We start from the raw sequence: 11,648 nt of genomic DNA, 5'->3' as shown, positions 1-11,648 counted from the left end.
AAGAGTACTCAGCCACCTTTTCAAGTCATCTGGTGGTCAGGGCTATTTGTAACTCTAATCTCATATTCATACCAATCGTTTCTAAATCCAATCCCATATTTACACCAAGCTGTCTTACAACCTTAATTTGGTTTCCCAGGTGTATTCCAGTTCCACTGTCAAATGGTTAAGTACTGGATTATCCCTAGATAGACTCACCAAAAGATTATACAAGTCCTTAGAGGAGGGAAGTGAGACTGTAGAAGAGACTCAGCATCCAACAAATATATCACATAGTATATTCAAACTACTCTAAGTACTACACCAAAACAATGACTTTCCTGACCACCATCCTAACCATGACACCAACCCTGGGTAATTTCATCTTAGCATATTGCTTCAAATATTATATATGCTTTAAATAATATAGGCTGATGCCATTTTTATTTCCACTCTCAATTTCTTTTTTCTTTCTTTTTTTTGAGACTGAGTCTTGCTCTATTGCCCAGGCTGGAGTGATCTCGGCTCACTGCAACCTCTGCCTCCCAGGTTTAAGCGATTCTCCTGCCTCAGCCGACCAAGTAGCTGGGATTACAGGGATGCGCCACCACGCCCAGCTAATTTTGTATTTTTAGTAGAGACGGGGTTTCACTATGTTGGTCAGGCTGGTCTCGAACTCCTGACCTCAGGTGATCCACCCACCTCAGCCTCCCAAAGTGCTGGGATTACAGGCATAAGCCACCACGCCCAACTCCAATCTCAATTTCTGTTAAATTCAGATCCATATTTCCAAGTGCTACTCTACATCAAAAATTTCCTCTTGGCTATTCTTGTAGCACTTAAAACTCAAAATATTTATAACCAGTTTATCTTCTTTCTGTTCCACTCACTCTATCTACAGTCTCATCTGAAACAACAAAAAACTGCTTATCTTTCATCTGTAACCACTATATTTGTTAACACAATCATATTCAAAACAGACACCTGAGCTAGAAACCCAAGTCCCCACTGACCCATTTGTCTTTCTGTACCCCTGTCCTATCTAATTAGTAACCAAGGCTCATTGGTGCTACCTTCCAAATTACTCTTGAATTTATTCTCTCCTCTCCATTCCCACCACCACTGATTAAGGAGACACTTATCATTTCAAGTCTGGACGTTGGTACTAGACACTAACTGTCTCTGGTTTCTCTGTCTTCCAATCCCATCCTTTACAATGATTACAATATAATCATTTCAATTTTCTGCTTAGCATCCTTCAAAGACCATTCATCTTACCACAGAGGCCTTCATACTTCTTCACCTGCCACTCACACTCTTTGCTTTCTGCCACTAAGCAGCCCTTCCTGCTTCTGTCTCCTGCATGCAGCTTAATGCATATGCATCCTCTGGGCCTGTGCTCACTCTTGAAACTTTGGCCTAGAAGTCTCTTCTCCTGCTGTTGTTGTTTTTACTCTGAGCATCTCCTAGAAATAGTTCAAGGCTCAGTCTCAGAGTCCATGATGCCAGCAGGAAGAAAGAACAGATCTCTCCTCCATGGTTCCACAGATTGTTGCATGCCACTATCACACACTTATTTGAATTCATTGATGGCTATGGTTAGGTGAGCCACTGTGCCCAGCCTGGGGTCCAGTCATCTTTGTAGCCCTAGCACCTAACATATGTAGGCACTCAGTAAATAATGGTGAATTAAACTAAATTGAATTTTAATAGCAACTCTCTCCTATTTCCAGAAGTTCCTCTAACAATATGATGCAGGCCTTACATTTAAAAGTAGCCATTATTCTGATAAGTTTTATATTTTGTTGACAGCTAACTACACCAAGAGTCCTGTCTGGATAAGGGTCATTCTTTGGCCAATTAAAATGGTATTGTGATTATATTAGGCCCATATTGTTTGGAATCTAACTAACTTGTCTGATCTCAGAAAAATTTAAAAAAAAAAAAAAAAAAAAGAAAACACAGGTAAAAACCCCTCTCAAGAACAGCAATGACGTAGTTAACTTTGGCTACCAATGCACCTTCTACATTCATAATTATTGTCACTGATGCTTTAGAGCATCCAGAATAGGGAAATAGTGTATAACTGAGACCTATTAAATTCTAACAGGCTAAGCACAGTGGCTCACACCTGTAATCCTAGTACTTTGGGAGGCCAGGGCAGGCAGATCACTTGAGGCCAGGAGTTTGAGACCAACCTGGCCAACATGGTGAAACCCCAGAAAGCAAAAAATTAGAGTATACTCAAAAAAGTATAAAAAATTAGCCCAGCGTGGTGGTGTGTACCTGCAATCTCAGCTACTCGGGAGGCTGACACATGAGAATCACTTGAACTCAGGAGGCGAAGGTTGCAGTGAGCCAAGGTTGCGCCACTGAACTCCAGCCTGTCTCAAAAAAAAAAAAAAAAATCGAACAGGTAGCACAGAGACAAAATCTGAAAAACTAAGCACTGAATTGATATAAATAAAGTGTTCTACTCCTTATCTCAAAATGTTAAAGTGCTATATTTTCCCCACTCACATAAAAAAGTAACAATTTATGTCATTCAAATGATAATAAATAACTCATTTATTTTATTAAATATGAATGTCCTTAAGGAAAAGTATTATCTTTAAAAACCTGTTGAGAATTGGTAATTTTATATTTACATCTATCTTCTGAATTATATTACCTTTTTACTACTTTTGTAGGTTTTGCCTTAACAACAGCTATTGATTTTAATTATTGAGATACCAATGATCTTGTAGGGGGATGCCAATTATTACAAAGTATCTGTGGAAGACAATGGTGCTGTGTATGCATACAGAATTAGGGACACTGTCTTGCTCAATCAATTTTCAGTCAATGAGCTCATCAGCTAAATCTGATGGACTGACAGAGAATCCAAACAGAGTAATACAATGACTAAGACAGTAGTTGGTTTGCCCAGAGCAGTCAGATGAGGAAGGGCATCGAGCCAAGTCCAGAGATTCAGGGCAGACTCCAAATGAGCTCTAGCTAACTACAAGACAATATCTCTTGTTTTCAACCCCGTGTAAATTATAAAAACAAGAGGATGTGGCCATTATGGTGTGTTTCCCAAAAACCGCTCATGTAGCTGTGATGTGAGCAGCTAAAGAATTCCACAGGCCGACAGTGGAGGGAGAACCTTAGCCCTAATCTCAGGGCCACTGGATTTAGAAGCATCCACAGTAAATCCAGTGCCTTATTAGTTTTCCTGATTTACCCAGGAGGTCTGGAAAGGGAACGTGTCTCCCACCAAAAACAAAATGATACTTTGATTGCAAGTCTAAATCCAGGATCTGATTTTGGCAAGTCCTTTAACCTCTCAATATCTTATTGTGGAAATAACGGTTAAAAAAAACACAAAAAGTCCTATCTAGCTTAAATAATTGTGCTGACTCAAGGGCATAACTGGTTTGAGTCTTTGTAAACTGCAGTCCTGTGTACAGGTAAAATAGAATGGTGTGGAAGCATCCACCTAGAACACTGACATTCGTCTTTCAATCCTTCATCAATTACTGAGCATCTCCTCTGCCAGGTTCTGCTTTATATGCTTAGGAAACCATGAAAACAAGATAGCTTAGATCTCATTCGTTTTGAAGTTTCCACTAGGCCTTTGATTCATGTGCAACCAGCTTGCAAAATGCTGGTCATACATAAGTTTTGGGCTCTGCCCTCAAGCAGAGGGGCACGGAGAAGATTATGAGACAGATGATGATAGTAATAAGATGATGCATTGAAATCAGTGCAAATCCATTTCATCTCCATCCCAACCTCACCCTTTCATTGCACCATTGAGTTTGGGGTTTGGTTTAGGAGGTCCTGGGTGTAAATTCACCCTCTCTTTGAAATAATAATGGCCCTCTTCTCACAGGGTGGTTGTTCTCAATGAACCCAGTAGACATGAATATCCTGTGGGAGCTTCCATTCTAGCAGGGAGATTGAGATGATAAACATAAACACAGGATATTATGTAGCATATAGTTGGAAAGTGATGATTGCTATGGGAGAAAAAAATAGAGCATGGAAAAGGGATTGCGAGTGCAGAAGGCACAGTAGCAGATTTGATATTTTAAAAAGAGTGAGAAAGCAGCAGCTAGAAAGATCTGGATTCTCATTTCAGGTCACCATTCAGAAAAGCTAAGTTTGCTGCACAGTAAGGCTCAGGAGATCTGATCCTGATTTTAGAAACCTCTGGTTACAGAATCTTGGATTGTATCTCCCACTTCATCCTTCTAGACCATCCTGTAAGATCTGTAAGAGTCCATTTGGGAAATCCCTAGGAGTTCTTGGAAAGAAGAAAGATTGTTGGTTGGAATAAAAACAGAGTTGAATGAGTTCCAGAAAGCCGGGTTCTCACACTCATGGACAACAATCTGCAGAAGAAGACAACTTCAAAAAACCAACTAGAAGCAACATGCAGAGAAGATGAGATGGGCCTCCTCAGGAAAGAAGGCAGCTGGTCCACAGCAGAAAAATCTTGAATCACTTCTCTCAGGAAGATGTGGGGTCGCTCTGCAGAGAACTTCCTAGCTTCAGGATCCATGAGGAAGACCAGAAAGAACAAACAGAGTACTCCTGGAAACAGATATGGGGGCAGTACCAGCAAAGCACCTCAGACCCCAAGGACGGAAAGAGCCTGGGCAGACCTCACTGTTGGAAGCGAGGACGCATTTAAGAACAGAATGGAAGTTAAAGTGAAGATGCCTGAAGAATCGAAACCATGGCTTGTTGGGGACTGGGACTTAGTTACCAAGCGGAAGCAGCTGTTTTAACTCCCTGCTAAGCAAAATGTAGATGCAATTCTAAAGGAGTACGCAAATTGCAAAAAATCGCAGGGAAACATCAATAATAAGGCATGGGCAGTTAATGAAATTGTGACAATAATAAAAGAATATTTCGACGTGATGTTAGGCACTCAGCTGCTCTACAAATTTGAGAGGTCCCTGTATGCAGAAATCCTCTTGGCTCACCCTGATGCTCATGTGTCCCAGGTTTAAGGAGCACACACCTACTGAGGTTATTTGTAAGAATTGGAGAAATGTTGGCCTATATATCCCTTGATGAGAAGAGCCTTGTGTTATTGTTGAGCCATTTGCATGATTTCCTAAAGTATCTGGCAAAGAATTCTGCATCTCTTTTTACTGGCGGTGATTACAAAGTAGCTTCTGCTAAGTACCACCACAAAGCCCTGTGCTGGTCTACAGACAACTCACTGTTATTTGCCTGAGATCTGGAAACATTTTTTGTTCTTAGTCTTTTTCTTGTAAAATGGATGTTCTTTAACACTGTTAATGTAAAACAGGGCTTATGTTTCAGTTTGTTTTCTGTTCTGTTTTAAACAGAAAATAAAAGGAGTGTAAGCTCCTTTTCTCATTTCGAAGTTGCTACCAGGGTATGCAGTAATTAGAACAAAGAAGAAACATTCAGTAGAACATTTTATTGCCTAGTTGACAACATTGCTTGAATGCTGGTGTTTCTACCCCTTTGACACTACACAATTTTCTAATATGTGTTAACGCTACATGACAAAATGCCCTGACTCCTAGTGCCAAACATTCAATTTAATGTATATACCCAAAACCCCATGCATTTGTTCTCTTTTTTTTTAATGGTGCTTGAAGTAAAACAGCCCATCCTCTACAAATCCATCTATGTTGTTCCTTAGGCATTCTATCTTTGCTGAAATTGTTGAAGGATGGTGGTTTGTTTCATGGTTTTTGTATTTGAGTCTAATGCATGTTGTAACATGATAGAGGCAATGCATTATTGTGTAAGCCACAGTTTTCTGGAAAAGTTGATATTTTAGGAATTACATTTCAGATCTTAAATAAAATTTGTTTCTAAATTTCAAAGCAAAGAAAAAGAAAAAAGACAGTAAGAAACTGTCTTTGGAGGAAAGACCTAAAGGTGAGGAAGTAAGACATGTGTGAGCTTGTAGGGGAAGAGTTCTCAACAGAGGGGAAGGCTAAAGAGGGCCAGACCAGCAAGGAAAACAGAGGGAGCAAGTAGGCCAGTGGTTGGAGTGGTCAGAGATAGCCATGGTGGGATCATGGAGGGCCTTTTGTTCTTGGTCTGACCTGATCAGACTTCTATTTCAAAAGGATTCTTCTGGCTGCTCTGTTGAGAACAGATTGTAGAGGCAAGTATAGGAAGAATGAACCTAGTCATCCCCATGCAGTGGTGATGGCTTGGACCCGTGTGACAGTGGTTGGAGTGTTGAGAAGTGGTCAGTTTCCAGTTACATCTGAAGATAAAGCCATCAGGACTTCATGATGGGTTAAATGTACAGGATTAGAGAAAGAGCAAGAGAGGAGTCCCAGAAGATTCAAAGGATTCGGGCAAGAGCCACCAGAAGATGGAGGTGCCAGCAACAGAGACCTGAGGGTAATGCAGGAACCTGGAACTCCTGTACCTTCTCTTCTCCTAGTTTCCAGGGCATCTTCCTGCAAGTGTATAAAACTGTAGGTAGAGGAACAAAGCTGATATGGTCCTATTTGGTGACTGTAGGAGAGACTGACCACTAAGACCATTTCATCCCTTGAGACCTCAGTTTCCCTAGTTATAACATGAGATATGTCAGTTACATAAGGACAGAATTCCTTTCTTGCTGTTAAATTCAAGAACCTAGATCTGCAATCAATTCTTTAATCTTCAAGCCTTCTTTTTGATTTTTTTTTCCCCTTGGGAAAACATCTCAATAATGAAATCCAATCTTTAAAAATTTTGGTTTTAAACAAAATTATATTGTGATCAGCTTGAGCCTAGGAGTTCAAGGCCACCGTGAGCTAGGATCCCACCACTGCGCTCCATGTATGTGTATATATAGTGATCAAAATATTTGATCAAAATATCAAAAAATGTTTTTATAAGTCAACTTCTCTAAAATAAAAATAAGTATGTCTGGCAATTGTTTATACAATACCTTGTTCCAGGGAGGTAAATGGCTAATCAGGAAACATATTTCCTACGTCATATTTAATCAGAAATTTTGCTCACAAGGTTAAATTACAGCATTCATTTTGTGCCACTGTGAAAATATTCCCTTCCATTTTAACAGAACTAAAAATGCTTCCAAAGCTGCCTAAAAGAATATTCAGCTCCTATAGGTTCTTGCTGCATTTTTATTTCCCGTGGTAACAGCAATTTTGATAACATTGGTGGAAGAAAAGAAGTCATAGTAAAGGATGAAGATGGAGTATCTGATACTATAATACTAGCCTGATGCTAGAGGAGAATGTAATACAGGCTGAGTATTCAAAATTTGCAACTTTTTGAGCACCAACATGACATCACAAGTGGAAAATTCCACACAGAAGTACTTAAAACATACTGCTTCATGCAAAAAATTATTTAAAATATTGTATAAAAAACCTTTAGGCTATGTACACTGAGTAAGCTGTATATGAAATATAAATGAATTTTGTGTTTAGACTTGGGTCCCCTTCCAAGATATCTCATTATATACATGCAAATGTTCCAAAACCATAAAAAATCCAAAATCTTCAAACACATCTGGTCCCAAGCATTTCTAATAAAGGATACTCAAGCCGTATAAATTATACACAATTTAATTAATTTATTTTGTATATATATATTTTTTTAGATGAAGTTTTGCTCTATGGCCCAGGCTGAAGTGCAGTGGTGCAATCTCGGCTCACTGCAACCTCCACCTCTCAGGTTCAAGAATTCTCCTGTCTCAGCCTCCCAAGTAGCTGCAGCTAGAGGCGTGTACCACCACGCTGGCTAATTTTTGTATTTTTAGTAGAGATGCAGTTTCACTATATTGTCCAGGCTGGTCTCGAAATCCTAGCCTCAAGTGATCTGCCTGCCTTGGCCTCCCAAAGTGCTAGGATTATTGACATGAGCCACCACCACAGGCCTAATTTAATTTTAATCCAGAAATAATCCCTTAAACTTTGTAGCTCACAAACGCATCCTCCCTCTTTCCCCACAACATTCCATCAGACTCAGGGAACGTCATCACACATCAACATTGTCATAGTTTGTATACTGAGTGCTAAGTATGTGCAAGGCATTGTGCCAAAAGATGTCAGACTTAACTCACTTAATGCTCACAACCATCCTGTGAGAAGAGGGCCATTATTATTTCCATGATCAGAGAGAAGGTGGGTTCATATCCAGGACCTCCTAAACCCAATCCCAAACTCAGTGGTGCAGTGAAAGGGTGAGGTTGGGTTGGAGATGAAATGGATTTGCACTGATTTCAATGCATCGTCTTATTACTATCATTGTTTGTCTCATAATCTCCATGCCCCTCTGCTTGAGGACAGAGGCGCCAAAACTTGTGTATGACTGGCATTTTGCAAGCTGGTTACACATTAATAAAAGGCCCAGTGGGGCCGGGCGCGGTGGCTCACGCTTGTAATCCCAGCACTTTGGTAGGCCGAAGCGGGCGGATCACGAGGTCACGAGATGGAGACCACGGTGAAACCCCGTCTCGACTAAAAACACACAAAAAAATTAGCCGGGCGTGGTGGCGGGCACCTGTAGTCCCAGCTACTCGGAGAGGCTGAGGCAGGAGAATGGCGTGAACACGTGAGGCGGAGCTTGCAGTGAGCCGAGATTGCACCACTGCACTCCAGCCTGGGCGACAGAGCGAGACTCCATCTCAAAAAAAATAAATAAATAAAAATAAAAGGCCCAGTGGAAGTTCCAAAACCAATGAGATCTAAGCTATCTTGTTCTCATGGTTTCCCAAGCCCAAGTAGAGCCTGGCATACCATAGGCACACCATAGATGCCCCCTGAGTACATGAACGTAAAGATGATCCACAGGTGGGTGAGCAATACTGGGGGCAGATGAAAGGGAGGACCTCGATGCAATACTGCCAGAGCCCCTCCTACTTAGAGTGTCCAGGCTTCTACGTGGGGAGACAGCGCACCCTCCCAGACACTCCCGCCCACTCCTTTCTGGCTCGCTGAGTGACGCCAGTTTCAAGCCTCAGCCCACGCCAGGCTCCAGCACCAGCAGAGCGGGTCTGCGCGGACAGAGGCACTGGGCTGCGCTCGCCGCGCACCCCACCGAGAGGAAGGCGTGCCTAGTGGGGAGGCGGGGCTCGAGGGGCCAGGCACACGCAGACACACTCCTGCTCTCTCTACGCACGTTCTCACACTCTCACACCCCACTCACCCTGTGCACACGCCGTTTCTCGTATTCCTCACATTCACACATTCATACACTCATGTATTCACACACACCCATGCTCCCAAACACGCTTCACTCACACAGCTACGCGCACAGGGATCAAAGACCACATTGGGTACAGTGCACACTGCTTGGGTGATGGGTGCACCAAAATCTCAGAAATCTCCACTGAAGAACCTATCCATGTAACCTAACACCACCTGTTCCTCAAAAAACTATTGAAATAATTTAAAAATAAAAAAGGAAAAGAAATCTCATTCCCTACCCTCATTCTAATTCACTTTTCACCTCTTCACACACCATCACGCCCACGTACCTTAATCTCACTCTTGACAGTACTCTTATGCTCGCGCTCATGCACACTCGCCCCCACCTCTCCTTCGCTCTTTACACGCGCTTGCGCGCAGACACACTCAAGGACTCCCTACCCACTTACACTTACGCATGCGCACAGGCTCACACGCGAACTCTGCCTCCGCACTGGCGCTCGCGCATGCGCATCCGTCGCGGAGAGGACTTTGTGCGGGGTGTGGGCGCGGGTGTTTGGCGTTTGCTGGCCTTTGCAGATGGGCTTGTTTTGAGGCTGTGGGGTCAGTGCGATCGCTTAGATTTCCTTGGTTTCCCAGTGAGAAATAAGTTAGCCAGGAAGAGAGAGGCGGAGCCCAGGGAGACGGAGACTGGAGGAAGGGAGTAGGTTGCGGTTTTAGAGCCTTGGGAGCAAGAGCGCCGGGTAGGAGCTGTCGCGCAGAGAGCCCCTCGCGCAGCCCCAAAGCCTGTTTGTTTACCCTCTTCCTCGGAGCGGCTTCTCCAGCCGCTCATTTCTTCTGCCTCCCTTGGCCTCGCCCAGGTGTGGGACGCGGGCGAGTGAGGACGAACTTACGACCGTTCTCGGCCGTGCAGCACAGGGTTCCCGCGCCCTGTCCGTATGCCCCGAGGACACAGCGCAGGAGGCTGAAAAAAGGGACTCAGCGTTAGAAACTATGGCTGGAATTCTCCCTGCGCCACTTGCTATGTGGCCTTGGCCAGGTTACCGTGTTTCAGAGCCTCCGTTTCCTATCTGAAATAAGGAATCATTCATTCAACAAATATTAATTGCCATCCTAATATATGTTACCTCTGGGCTGGACATTTGGCATACACTGGTGAATACATAAAACAGACCCAGTTTCTGCCCAGGAGCAGTTTGCAGTCAACAGGCATAGGGATTGATTATGATGAGGGCTTTTGAATTAAATAATAAAATATTGCTTTCATCCACTCCAAATGTTTTTCAGCGCTTACTGTGTTCTGGGCACAGGTCAATAAAAACAATCATGTTCCCTGTCCTCATTCTAATTTCAGTCCGTACATTGGACTGGCCCTCAGAACCTTTAATATATAGGAAAACCAACCACACTAACCAACAAATGGACAGCCAACAAATAAGGAAGTAATAAAAGCACCTACCTCACAGGGTTGCTGTGAGAAATAAAGGAGGCGTTAAAGTCTTAACCCACTGCCAGGCATATAGTAGGTGTTCAATAAATGCTAGGTGTTATTAGATGGTTAGTATTGCTTAGTGCCTAAGAGGCTGTGCCATCACTAGCTGTGTGACCTTGATTCAGTCTTTGAACTTCAATAGTTCAAATAGGGTTCTCCGCAAACATAATGCGGAGAAAATAATGGCATTTTATCTGGGAGGGCTGTTGTGCGGATTAAATGAGGTCATGCAGGCAAGGCTCTTGGTTCAGGAACTGCCACACATTGAGAGCTCGGAAAATGTAGCTACGAATATTGTCATATACTCGAAAGGCGACTGTTTTCCTCCTATGCAAAGCAGGTCGGTGTGCAGCAAAGCTGGGAGGTTTCTAATATCATAGGAACGTTTTGAAATTTAGGGCGCAGTCCCAAGTGGGGACGGCCAGGACGCCAGAGCCTTTGACGGCGGCGGGGAGTGGCGAGGCTCCCCTAGCAGGCGAGGTTAATGTAGCTGCTGAACAAAGGTATGCCAAGAAACCGAGGGCTAGAAAAACTCCACACTGGGCGCCTTCAGGGTGCGAGTGCCAGGCTGTGGAGGAGCCTTAGAGGGCAACACTCGGCCGGCAAAAGGCGCGGGGGGACGGAGAGATGATTGTGCAGCGGCTTCCTGGCTCCTCGTTGCCAAGCCCAGGGACTCTGATACCTAATGTACAAGCTTCAAGAGCCCGTGGAGCTGCAGATCTCAGGTAATAATAAAATCAACAAGAGAAGCCACGAGCCTTACCAGGCACCAGGCCCGGTGTTAGGCAGTCCTTAATTCCTCACAAAAACTCGAAGACGGTGGCGTTTTCTCTATTTTACAGAGGCAGAAACTGAAATTCTTTCTCCACTTTCCTTGGCCTCCTTTCAGTTTTTGCAATTAGCCAAGAGAAACTCTCGGAGGCTCCCGTGAGCACCCTTCGGTGGCCCGGAACGCATTCCCCATCCCTCTTTCCCAGGCCAACACCCGCACATCTTGCAGGTCTCCGTTTAAATGTCAC

At 43.4% G+C, this 11,648-nt stretch overlaps 1 pseudogene; it reads left to right on the top strand.

Annotated features, from left to right (window-relative positions):
- Window positions 1–4,315: 4,315 nt before the first annotated feature.
- On the top strand, window positions 4,316–5,212 carry LOC100593581 (annotated as a pseudogene).
- Window positions 5,213–11,648: the final 6,436 nt, after the last annotated feature.

The sequence above is a fragment of the Nomascus leucogenys genome, chromosome 9 (assembly GCF_006542625.1).
Source record: "Nomascus leucogenys isolate Asia chromosome 9, Asia_NLE_v1, whole genome shotgun sequence".
In the NCBI taxonomy this organism is placed as follows: domain Eukaryota; kingdom Metazoa; phylum Chordata; class Mammalia; order Primates; family Hylobatidae; genus Nomascus; species Nomascus leucogenys.
This window is presented reverse-complemented; position numbering and strand designations above follow the sequence as displayed.